The sequence below is a fragment of the Haplochromis burtoni genome, unplaced genomic scaffold (genome assembly GCF_018398535.1).
Source record: "Haplochromis burtoni strain Fernald_Lab_line unplaced genomic scaffold, NCSU_Asbu1 Contig_8, whole genome shotgun sequence".
Classification (NCBI taxonomy): Eukaryota; Metazoa; Chordata; class Actinopteri; order Cichliformes; family Cichlidae; genus Haplochromis; species Haplochromis burtoni.
Genome location: NW_024582369.1, coordinates 781,924 through 795,685, shown reverse-complemented (window position 1 = coordinate 795,685; position 13,762 = coordinate 781,924). Strand labels below are relative to the sequence as shown.

Here is a 13,762-nt window from a genome sequence, read left to right as displayed (position 1 = left end):
ATCGTAGACGGCAAATTTAATAGTCGACATGTCGTTTAAAGCCTTGTAAAATCCTGAAAGACGCAGGAATAAGTAGTAGGATTTAAGAGTGTAATAACGGACTGAAACAGAAGATGCGTGTACAAGGATGTCAGCTGCTGTTAAACCCCGACGAAGAAAAAGCAACTCCTGTATCGTAGCTGTGTCCAAATTCAGGGGCCGCATCCTTCGGAGGCCGCATTTGAAGGCCGATCACGTTACAGCAACGTGACGAAGGCTTTCCAAATTCGAAGCCTTCTGCAAATGCAGCCGACAAATGCGTCTTACTTTTCCCCAGATTTGAAGGATGGGTCGGGCGTATCCTTTGTGGCCCAACATATCCCAGAATTCATAGCTCAGCCATTTCAAGTTTCAAACAATGGTGAATGTAGCTGTGTAAACTTCAAATATCTGCTCGGTTTATCAAGAGAGAGAGAGATATTTGCAAAAGTGCTCCGACGTTTTCGGAGACATCTGTTACCCACCAGCTCGATAGCTAGCCGGGGTTCAAGGCTCACTACAGCCCGTGAGAACACCGGACTCCCGGCAAATTGTTTTCAAACCCACCGCGGTCTTTCGTTACTCAGGTTAAACATGATATATAAGTCACTTAGATAACTTAAAACTGTTACTGTTTGGCTTTTTTCAGTGTTTTATTTGTTCCTGAGTAAATCGGTTTGGCTGATATTAAAGTTACAGTTTTCACACAGCTGAATAAATGTCAAACAGAAAACTGATTATCAGAAGCGTGAGATGGTCGAGAATTTACTCCAGTGTCCTGTCATATTTTAGATAGCAAGGAGTTTATTAAACTTCACCGAGGCAATCTGAAAATTTTATTAAAAGTTTAATAAACTATCATCTTGTCTTTATTTTTAGTTAGCACATAACTTAAACACTTCAAACTGTAAGCTAATGATAGCTATATAAGCGCAAATGCATGCTGATGCAATAAGCTGTACGTTTTACGTCTAATGGATGCATGATCTGATTAGTCGACTAATTGCAAAAATAATCGGTGACTAGTCGACTATCAAAATAATCGTTTGTGGCAGCCCTATACGCAATATTAAAACAATTCCTTATAATTATAAAAAATATGCAATCCCATTTTCTGCATGATTCAATGATGATTCAATTGAGCATAACTAATGTGCAAAAGCATTTTAGAGATTAGGGATGGGTATCGTTTAGGTTTTATCCGATATCGGTGCCAAACCGGTACTTTTGAAACGGTGCCGGTGCTTAAACGGTGCTCAAACCGGTGCTTAAAGAATGGAGAACACAAAATTGGTCCAAAAACCTCTCATGTTCACCTGTTTTTTTGAAAAAAGATAACAATGTTAGCCTTTTTTATGGCATCACTCTGGGCTGGAAGCAGTGCTTAATCAATGGAAAAAACACAAACTTTGTCCAAAAACCTCTCATGTTTAACTGTTCCCCACTTTTTCTTTGGTCATTTTAGCCTTTTTGGCCAGGGTGAAGGGAGTATCTGCCATCAAACAAGAAGACAGCCGCATGTAGCTATGATGATGTTTGCTAGTTCACCTTACATGCATTAATTTGATAACGCGGTTAGCCTACTCAGCGTAAATTACACACGAACAACATTAAGCTACTCACTCAGAGAAGAACAGCTGCTGCTGCCATCATCATAGTCATCATTTCTGCTATACTGGCAGGGCTAGGGGCCAGGACTCTCCTCTTCGGGTTTTTGGGGGATGTTGCTAACTCCGGGTCAGATAACAGGTACCACACCCGCAGTAGATGTGCACCGTGTGAGGTCTCGCAGCAAGCTATCAAATACGGCGCATTTCTCGGCTTTAAAAAAAAAACGCTATGCATCACCAGGTGTTTCATTGGATTCGAGGTGTTACCTCCTTTGACAGTATCACAGTATCAGCTTAAAGCACTTGTTGCTGCTTTGTTTGTATATTTTGCTGTGAAGTACAGCCAGACTTTTGACCGCTTCGCCTTGGGCATTTTTAATCTGTAGCTCTGCTCTAAAAGAACGTACATACCTGGACCCGCCTACTATCCTCAGAAACGTAAAATGATTGGCTAGAATCTAAAGTGTATCACAGCTCAGGAAAAAAAAGCACCGAAATAAAGCGCTGAAATGTACGCTGCTTTTCGGTCTGGTTACTACCATTTATGTCAGAACCGGTGCCATAATGGCACCGGATACCGGTACCCATCCCTATTAGAGATACAACTAAATAATAGAAACTGTGATCTTGGTTATACATATGCAAAAAAAAATACCCTGTTGAAGCATGACGGGTAACTCGATCTCTAGTTATCAGGATTTGTGTCTCCATGTGCAGCATATGGATGTTGCCAGTGAACATTAGTAATTGCATCTCCTCCAAAACTTACTTCGCAAAGCTGTTCGGTAGCTTAAAGCATTTTAAAACTTTTCATTCACTCTGGGAGTCGATCTCACACTGTTGCTCCGGGGCTGTACTGAGATCAGCAGCAGCTCTTACTATAACACACGCTCTTCCCCTCTCTGCCTCCATGCTCTGCTTTAACAAATAAATATATTCATACTTTTGGAGAGGCAGCAGGCTGCATCATATACCAAGCCTCCAAAATAACACATGCAAAGAGACATAAAACAACATTTAACTCATATTTTGTATGACCTCCTTTATTCTTCAACAGAGGCTGAACCTTCTTGAGTGATTTTTCTTGTGATTTCTTTAAGTAGTCTTCAGGAATAGTTCTCTAGGCTTCTTAAAGGACATTTAAAACTCTTTTTGGATGTTGACTGCTTTTTGTTTTGCTCTTAATGTTCCCAATGTGTTTGGGATCACTGTCATGCTGACAAATCAAACTGTTGCCAATCCAGTGATTTCCACATGGTATTGCATGGTGAATCAAAATCTGATGGTACATTTTGGTGTTCTTTTTTTTTTTTTTTTTTTTTTTTTTTAAATGACATCAGAAACAGCAGTAAGCGAAATTGCGTGCAATAATGGATTTATTGCAGCCTTTGTCATTTTTTTTTTTTTTTAATAAATAGGACAGGGGGAATGAATGAGAGAAAGAGGGGGAGAGAGAGAAAGAAAACCAAAGGGGAGAAGAGACGGTGAGAAGGGGGGGGAAAAATAAACAACTCCTGGGTCACCTGTATGGAGAAAAAAACAAACAAACAAACAGAGGAGACAGCAAACAACAAAGAGCAACATAATAATAGAAAAAACAAAGCACCATCACAATAAACTAGCTAGTCATAGATATCAATAGTTACTAAATAATAAACGATATTGTGCAGCACGCAAGATAGACAGCGCACAGTGTGCTTTGAGGCAGCAGCCAAGAAAGCTTTAGTCCGCGTCTGTGAATACCCATGTGTACACCTGTGTGCATACCTGTGTGGATCAGCATGCTTGCATTCCAAAGGTTTCTCCATGTAATGATCTGCTAGGGAGTGTGGGGGGGCCACAGCCCCGTCCTCCAGGGTGTGAAGCGGGTATGGAGGAGATCAAAACTCCAGACATCCAGAGGCCCCCAGAACACAAGAGACCATGGAAGACCAACAGAGGGGCAGCCGCGCCACTGTTCCAGTAAGAGCTGAGGAGAGTCCCAGATGAGGGCTCGCCCAGCAGCCGCGGAGCAGAAGCCAGGGGGAGTTGCAGTGACGCGCCCGTGAGCTCCGCCGGCCCCCAGCTGTGCCTGAGTGACCGAGCCCCAGGCCGAGAGGCCGGGGGCACCCCACCTCCAAAGGGGGCCCGAGCGAGCCCCAGGCCCCAGGCCCCGACAAGCGGCCGCCAAGGAGTGAGCCGGTGTGTACCCGGACGCCCACCCCCAGACACAAAGAACCACCAGCACACCGACACCTGAGGGAGTCCGCCACCGGCAGGGGAAGTGGTGGTGGGTGGAGATAGGCCTCCAAACCTTGGAGGGCCTGAGGTGTCCCCAGAGAGGTGGCGTCTGATACCCAACCTGACATATAGACACAGACATACAGGCACACACAGACACAAACATCCATTCCCACCCTCATGCTCTCATGTGCACTCACTCCACACTCAACCAACGTGGAGACAGACATAAAGAGACGCTGTACACACAATCACACTCCCCAAGCGTACTCTACAAACCGGGTCTAGGTACCCTTGCCCCTGGAGGGGAATTTTTGGTGTTCTTTATTTCATCATATTTTGTGAAGACCCCCACCACCACTGGCTGAAATTCACCCTAAACCATGACAGAGCCTCCACCATGTTATACAGATGGCTGTGGACATACATTGTTGTACCTCTCTCCTTATACTGTTGATGATTTGAACCACAACTTTCATAGATTTATCAGTCCATAAGACCTATTGCCACTGATTTTCAGTCCAGTTCTTGTGTAATTTGGCATTTTGCCACCTTTTCCCCTTCTTAACAGTCACCTGAGATCATTTTTCACGAGCTTTCGGCAAAGTGTAGATAAATCAACCTGCAAAGACCTGAAACAGATCCTGTGTCAGAACCCAAGGACATGATTTTCAGATGCCGTTCATCTGCCTTGCCACTTCTTCCAAAGAAATGTTTGCAAATTCTTTAGAGACACATGCATCATGCCTAGATACACCAGGTTTCCAGCTAATAGCTCTTTGGGAATCACTTTTTTGGTGCAAAAATGATATTTTATGCCTGTCAAAATGTGTTATGTTTAGCATTTTTTGTAAATTCAGCTAAAGAAATGGAACAACTTTGTGGTTTTGCAACAAAATGCTAGTAACATTGTGTCTACAATTAAAAATTGGTTATCCCTTGGGCTAGATGGCTCTTTTGCGCTTGAATGGTTCATAACTCAAAGGTTCACAAAGCCAAGGACTTTTTAAAAACTGAAGAATGAATGGTTCCCCAGAAGCAAAGTGTAGAGGAGTAAGGTGTGGCTCAAGGCCTTTGGACAGTCTTGTACTATTATAAAGTGGAAGAGCTTAGCTTTCATCATACTAGGTTCATGACAAAATCAAAATCAAGTTTTAGCATATTGTGGAAAGTACTTTGCAGTGACTGACCTTTTGAAATCTTCAAAAAAATAAATGTAACCCAGATTTTTCACGTCCATGTGTAAGATGCATCTACGCAAAGCAGGGACATGATAAGGCTTAAAGGTTGCTGATTTGATTTTGTGTGTTTACCAATCTCAACAGTTTCCATATATCTCTTTCTTCAAGAATAGTGTTATATACACACTTCAAAATCTCTTAGGAAAAAAACGAACCATATACCAGATACTATAGTTGAAACCACTAAAAACGTGATTTTTAGTGGCTTACTCACATGTGGACAGATTATCAGAGAGATGCACATGTTTGTACAGATGCACTTAACCAGAGGAAATGTAACAGCAACACGGATATTCATGATAACTTGTGGGATCCTTTTATCTAGCAGACGGTCCACTGCACAAGCAGATGTGCCTCGTCTATGCATATGAGGGCTTGCATGTGAGCATGCGTCGATTTCATGAGCGATGGTTTTGTAAAATGCAAACATATTGTAGTTGTTACTGCATTTATGCTTACTGTCTGTCTGTATATGTGAGTGCAAATGGGTGTGTGTGTGGTTATTACGTGCTCCCCAGCTGTTGATATGAATTAATGTAATTGCACATGTATTGTGTGCAAATGTACTGTATGTTGTGTATAAATAGGTTTGATCCATGAGCATATACAAGTCAACTGCCAGAATATAAGGGCCAACTGTGAAGCATAATTATACAAATTATCCTTGCAGTTTGTTAGTGTGTTACTGTCTATGTGTGTGTCCATTTCTTTGTGCGTGTGTGCAAACACGCACTCAGTTGTTTGTGCAGTTGTCATTACGTGTGTGTCACTGTGTTCACACTTGTTGTGCATGCACGCGTCTCCTGGTGAAACCTCCAGCTTCAAGTGGTCACCACACAGCTGCTGGTTGCAGGCTCGGAGCCAAGCACACTGCCTCAGAAATGACAGACACCTGCTGCACAACACAACTCTGACACTAACTGCAATGTGAGCTAGACGTATGACAGTACGGTTCGCTGTGAATTAATTGTGGAGAGGGGACACTCCAGAAAGTCATCTTTTATAAAGCCTGGTTTTATGTGGCGTTCCTATCAGTGAGGATCATCCAGTAATCTGCTCGCGCCTGTAATTAGAAATCACCAGTTACAATACTTTGATCTACGCTGCCTTGATCTTGTGACACTTTCCTTTTTTCTGAACAACATTTTACCATGCTATCCTTCAGCACAGACCACAGGGTGCAGAATGGCTAAATAGACAGTAATATGAAACAAATTTGTTTCCAGTGAAGCTGTCCTGTGTGGTTTTATATTAATTCACATTCCTGTTTGCAAATACACTCACTGGCCACTTCATTGGTTACACTTTTTCAACTGCTCATTAATGCAAATACCTTATCAGCCAATCACATGGCAGCAATTCAAAACATTTACAAATGCAGACAAGTCAACCTGCTGAATTTTTCCCTGCATAAACATCTATAAGGTTTACAGAGAATGATAAAAGGAAGAAAAAGAAAATATGCAGTGAGCAGCAGTTTTGTGGGTGAAAATTCTTTGTTGACACCAGAGGTCCAAAGACACTGTTTCAGGCTGATAGGATGCCAACAGTAATTCAAATAACCACTTGTTACAGCCAGTGTATACAGAAGGGCACATAATACATATAATCGAAACTGCAGCAGATGGGCTACAACAGCAGAAGACCACACTAGGTGCTGGATTAGTTCACAATTCACCTGCACTAATCAAAATCTGATAACAGAAGACTAGAAAAACGTTGCCTGGTCTGACAGGTGTCAAATTCTGTTGCAACATTCAAATGGGAGGGTTAGAATTTGGTGTATTCAACAGGAAAGCATGAATCCATCCTGCTTTATATCAACGAGTCAGGCTGCTATTGGTGTTATGGTGTGTGGGGGAAATTTTAGTACCTTCGTGCCAACTGAGCATCATTTAAACACCACAGCCTACTTGAGTATTATCCATCTTCTGATGGATGCTTCCAGCAGGATAATGCACCATGTCACATGTCACAAAGCTCAAATCATCTCAAAGTGGTTTCTTGAACATAACAATTAGTTGACTATACACAAATGGTATCCACAGTCAGATCTCGATCCAAAAGAGCACTTTAGGGATTTGGTGGAACAGGAGATTTGCATCATGGATGTGAAGCTTTGCAGCAACTGTGTAATGCTATCATTTCAATATAGAGCAAAATCTCTGAGGAATGTTTCTAGCGCATTGTTGAATCAATGCCATGAAGAATTACAGTGGGGCAAAAAAGTATTTAGTCAGCCACCGATTGTGCAAGTTCCCCCACTTAAAATGATGACAGAGGTCAGTAATTTGCACCAGAGGTACACTTCAACTGTGAGAGACAGAATGTGAAAAAAAAATCCATGAATCCACATGGTAGGATTTGTAAAGAATTTATTCGTAAATTAGGGTGGAAAATAAGTATTTGGTCACCTCAAACATGGAAAATCTCTGGCTCTCACAGACCTGTAACGTCTTCTGTAAGAAGCTTTTCTGTCCCCCACTCGTTACCTGTATGAATGGCACCTGTTTGAACTCATCATCTGTATAAAAGACACCTGTCCACAGCCTCAAACAGTCAGACTCCAAACTCCGCCATGGCCAAGACCAAAGAGCTTTCGAAGGACACCAGGAAAAGTATTGTAGACCTGCACCAGACTGGGAAGAGTGAATCTACAATAGGCAAGCAGCTTGGTGTGAAAAAATCAACTGTGGGAGCAATCATCAGAAAATGGAAGACATACAAGACCACTGATAATCTCCCTCGATCTGGGGCTCCACGCAAGATCTCATCCCGTGGGGTCAAAATGATCATGAGAACGGTGAGCAAAGATCCCAGAACCACACGGGGGGACCTGGTGAATGACCTGCAGAGAGCTGGGACCAAAGTAACAAAGGTCACCATCAGTAACACACTACAACGGCAGGGAATCAAATCCCGCAGTGCCAGACGTGTTCCGCTGCTGAAGCCAGTGCATGTCCAGGCCCGTCTGAAGTTTGCCAGAGAGCACATGGATGATACAGCAGAGGATTGGGAGAATGTCATGTGGTCAGATGAAACCAAAGTAGAACTTTTTGGTATAAACTCAACTCGTCGTGTTTGGAGGAAGAAGAATACTGAGTTGCATCCCAAGAACACCATACCTACTGTGAAGCATGGGGGTGGAAACATCATGCTATGGGGCTGTTTTTCTGCCAAGGGGACAGGACGACTGATCCGTGTTAAGGACAGAATGAATGGGGCCATGTATCGTGAGATTTTGAGCCAAAACCTCCTTCCATCAGTGAGAACTTTGAAGATGAAACGAGGCTGGGTCTTCCAACATGACAATGATCCAAAACACACCGCCCGGGCAACAAAGGAGTGGCTCCGTAAGAAGCATTTGAAAGTCCTGGAGTGGCCTAGCCAGTCTCCAGACCTCAACCCCATAGAAAATCTGTGGCGGGAGTTGAAAGTCCGTGTTGCTCGGCGACAGCCCCAAAACATCACTGCTCTCGAGAAGATCTGCATGGAGGAATGGGCCAAAATACCAGCTACTGTGTGTGCAAACCTGGTAAAGACCTATAGTAAACGTTTGACCTCTGTTATTGCCAACAAAGGTTATGTTACAAAGTATTGAGTTGTATTTTTGTTATTGACCAAATACTTATTTTCCACCCTGATTTACGAATAAATTCTTTACAAATCCTACCATGTGGATTCATGGATTTTTTTTTCACATTCTGTCTCTCACAGTTGAAGTGTACCTCTGGTGCAAATTACTGACCTCTGTCATCATTTTAAGTGGGGGAACTTGCACAATCGGTGGCTGACTAAATACTTTTTTGCCCCACTGTAAGGCCATTCTGAAGGCAAAAGAAGGTCCAACACGAGCAAGCTGCAATTAATGAAGGGGTGAGTGTATATTAACAGGGGTGATCATGAACATAAATGTATATTGTTTATAAATATGTTTGATCTGTAAACAATGGGAGGAGAGGATGAAGACAAAGTTAATCATTGTTTCATTTTACTCACTGTGTTTCTTGCCAATATTCTCTTTCAAAAGCTATTCAAAGTCTGAAATTTTACAATAGTTTGGATTTCTTTGGTATTATTTGGATTAAATTGGATTATTTGGATTAGAGTGATTCAGACACAGACAGCGAACAAAAAGAAATCTCCATAAAAATGACATCACCATTGTCAAGCAGTTACAGCAGCCAAAAAAAGTCGTGTAAGAGTTGAACAGTCTTTAAACATAGCAAATTATCCATGAGAATGAAAGCTTCTAATACCCCAAAGCGGTTAGGGGATTTTAATCTAAGGTGCCAATGCTCAAAAACATGCACATACTTTTTCACCTTTGCATGTTTCAATGCATGTGTGCAAGGTTAGAAGCTGGGGAGAAAGTTGTGGAGTGAATCAAATCGAAATCATCAGCCCTGCAGCAGCTTTAATCAGCCAAATATCTCTGAGCAAAGTCTGCTGAACTGAATAATTCATTTTTCAAGCATTTTTAAGACATTTGATTGACGCACTCCCAATGTCAGCAAACTCCTAAGTACAAAAAAAATCTGTGATAGCAGGCTGTGACTTTAGGCTTATTATTAAGTCACCTTGATTGACTGTCAGACAGCTTCACTGAAGTATAAGAGGAATACAAAGAGGTAGTATTTATAAAACAGACTTTCCTTAATCTTACCACGGAGAACATAAAATATTAGGTGTCACTTTTTTGCAAGCACACACTCCCACCTCTCCCACCATTATCTCGTATCATATCACCCTATTTTGACGATAACATCTACATCTGCAATGCATTCCTGTGAGGCCAGGAGGTGACGAGAGCATCCTACGCCAGAATGACTCGGCAGGATTTCTTTTTCCCCCCACACTCCTTCCCACAGACTGACTCACTGCTCTCTGGCTGAGGCCCAGTGTGTCTCAGCTCATCCTCTCTTCCTTTCTCTCATCTCCCTGTTGCCTAATGTGTATGGATACTGATGCTCGAGGGGCTTTCTGCAACACTGCTCTCAATCATCAACTCAAATTCTGATCAGGGCCCAATTAGGGAGGAATGAAAGATCTGTTTAGAGCACTTGAACGGGCCTAAAGATGATAGGAAGTGGGCTGTGGTGGCTCAACAGTGATATTTCTATCATGGAAGAGCCCACACTCTGACCCCAGGTATCAAGCAACTTGGCATACACGGAGAAACAAAATTTCCCAGCATCCCTACTAACCAAACTACATTTTTTGGCCATTAATCACCAAATATAGTTCGCTTTCTTTAGCTTCTCCACATTTTACAGCCTTATCAATAGTAAAAGTGAAGTTACCGTTTTAAAGATAGCAGTCATAAAGACTGATCTGCTGGCGAGAAAGCTGTCGAAAGCGAGTGCCGTCCAAAACCAAAACATCCATTAAAGGAATAGTGCAACATTTTGGGCGACACGTTTGCAGTAATTGCTTTCTTACTGAGAGATACTGCAGCTGGCTAAATCAATAGCACCCTCATGTCTGTGCATTAAATACAGAGCCTGAGCCAAGAGGCATTTAGCTTAGCAGGAAGAAACAGCAAGCCCAGCTCTCTCCAAAGTTAAATAATCTGTCTACTGGCACCTCTATCCCTCTCATTAATTAACGCGCTTTATCGTGTTTCGATAATCACGGAAAGAAAGAAACAATTTGTGGCTTTGTGGTAAACGCTGGAACTTTCCAGACGTGTCACAGATTTGTCATCACCAAGAGATTAAGCAATAACCACTGACTGCAGTGAAGCGCAGAGCCAAAGGAATTTTGTTCATTACGCCAAGTTAAGTCCATCTACAACCACAAGCTGTCATAATATTTGTTTTGAATGTTGTCTTAACTTTACTATGACTTAACATTATTATTATAATTTTTATTACTATGGTGGAGTATTTTTCACCCTGTTAAGAAGCTGCTGTCACAGTTCTGGATGCGTGAGTCAGTGCTTTTCTTGATGGAGTTCACAGCTGCTCTGTCCTCTGGCAAGTTCAAGTCAAGCTTTGAACAAAGTGTCAGAGAGGGCAAGAAGGAAAAAAAGATGGGATTGGATTGCAGTGGGTGACCGACATCTTGGCCTTACAAATAATTGAAAGTTTTCTGGCTTTACTAGAACACTCACTCTTAACTTCAGATGACACTTCAAGGTGTGATATCTATTGAGAAACATGACCTCATGGTATTTCTTTCTTTTGACAGCTACAGAAAGTATGATCGGGGTGCACACTTAAAAAAAACGCACAAACACAAACATAAACAAAGCAAGGATTACAGATATCTGTAGCTTCTTTTTAACGGTGTGACAGAAAAGCTGAATGTGCATGAGGTCCTACAAAATCTAAGTAATTCCAAAGATCAGTTGTTTTAATAAAAATACCTATGGGAGGTATCAGCATATAATAGTAAGCTGATTTATAATAGTGTTAAAGTTTAAACCCATTAGCTTCTACACACCTATCATTGTATGTTTAGTCCAAAGAAGTCATCCAAAAAGCCTTATCAACTTCACCTTATCTGGTATTTTATATGTAAGCCCAAATCAACTGATGCACATTTCTATCCGATTGTTCAGTCTGACGTCACTAGCCGTGTCTGGGTCTAAACTCCGCTGCAGGTCCATATATCAAACTATCACTATGGCATTACTGAGAGTTGAAAAACTGTCTAAAGTCTTTCATCTTTAATAAAATGATCAGCGTTCTGCTCTACCAGGTGTAACAATTGAGTTTAACATCCAGGCATCCATGAAAACGGAATTTATGACATTTAACAGAGTTAGAAGTTAGCAGGGAGTTAGCTCGCTAGCTTCTATCTAAATACAATATAGCATGTCCTGACTGCGGGGTTTTGGAAACAAATTAAAACGTACAGCTCTGCTATCACTTGCAGCATAAATGAAGACGGAAAACTAAACAGCAGTGACGTTTGTAAGGTTACTGAAGTTGGGCTAGCTGGTATATAATTATGTGCTACGTGACCGCTAGCGACACAGCTATGTTAGCATAATATAAACAAGCTAACTTTTTTTCCACTCAATAAAAGTTAACGTGAGTGTTCTCGGTGGTCAGGAACAAATGTAATCGCATGGCAGGATGCTGTAAAAGGACCAAACTTCAGCCAGGAGAACAAGTGAGATAATCCATCCACAATACGAGGTTAGTCATTCATATACTGCTGCATGGGCTGGGCTGTAGTTACATCCTAAGGTTTTAAAAACTGAGCTGAACTGAATAAATGATTAGTGGTAATAAAAGCTGAGGGAGGTCAACAGGGATCACTGACTGTTTTAGGAGTTTTTTGAGATCAAATAGAAGAAAATACAAAACATTAAACATGTTAACAACACAAAAGCCATATTAAACGCAGACTACTTTAGACCCGGAAGTAGGATTCGTCGCGTCATCACTGAACAACCGGATAGGCCTGTAATGTACACAGCTACACTAAGGTTTCTATAGTATTACCACTTGTCTATAGAGAAGCACCAATTTTTATCTACAGTATAAGTTGGATGAGTATAGCCCAGCTAAAGACAGCTGACTCAATTTGTTTCAGTTTTATTTATATAGCGCCAAATCACAATAACAGTGAAGTAACGTCAAGACCCCACAATAGTATGAGAAAACCCCGACATTCAGATAACCCCCAATGAGCAAGGTGACAGTGGGAAGCGAAAATTTACTTTTAACAGGAAGAAACCTCCAGCAGAACCAGGGTCAATCCCTCACTGCAAAATAGTTGGGGGTGAGGATACTGTCTGCTGTGTCAGATGACACAGTGGACTTTAACACCTACAACCAACCATTTTCTTCTGTTCATTTAATTCAGAATCAAGGTGCAGTTGAAGCCTATCCTAGCGGTTGAGAGGCGATGTACATCCTGAGCAGGTCAGCAGTCTGCCGCAGGGTTTTACCATCATTAACACCTCAGCTAAGTTGTATGTCTTTAAAAAGTAAAAAAAATCTATTCATACCTGAGAAAAAATGCAAACTCATATTGTGGATACACAGGGCAAATAAAAAGTTAATTCAAACCTCAAGCAAGATTGTGCCTGTGAAGGGCAGAAGAGATAGTCAGTCTGATTTTCCCAATGAGTCTGACTGGAAAGACTTCTTCATGAAGCTCAGTTATCTGAATTTTCTCCAACTTGTTACATGATGTGTATTGATTTCAACTGAATGGGGCTGAGAACATGAATGAATTAAATGGATGCTCCATTCTCCTGCTCCTACCTTATAACCTTCTTTGGTAATCTCTAGCTTTCTTTTCTTATTCTATTTCCATCTCAAATTCGTTAACTGTTCTAAGCTTCTTCCTAAGATTTTTTCAGTTGCTCCCATTGCATTAGTTTAACGGTCTTCTCTAATTTTCCCATTTCAAACGTGTCAAGTGACTTTGCAGCTTCTTTTTCCCGTCTTGACGTCTCTTAGCAGTAACTCTGCTCTTCTTTGATGCTGTGTCTTGAGGTCATTCGGCTGGGCGGCAATGTTTACTAAATGTCAGAGGCAGTCAAGCGCCTCCACAAGAACACAATCCGCCCTAAAAGCTGCTGCTGGCCACCTGTCCATCACATCATCGCCATCTCAGATCATTTGTTCTGAGGTTTAACCCTTTCACCGCTTTCCACAGTGACAGATCGTGGGCCAGTGATATGATTGGCTCTGATGGGTGTACACTAAC

General features: G+C 41.7%; 1 protein-coding gene across 3 annotated transcripts in view; it reads right to left on the bottom strand.

The window, feature by feature from the left end:
- The window catches only part of stxbp5a (syntaxin binding protein 5a (tomosyn)), a 101,594-nt gene that overhangs the window by 49,871 nt on the left and 37,961 nt on the right, over positions 1-13,762 (bottom strand). The gene's annotated exons all lie outside the window — the stretch shown is intronic.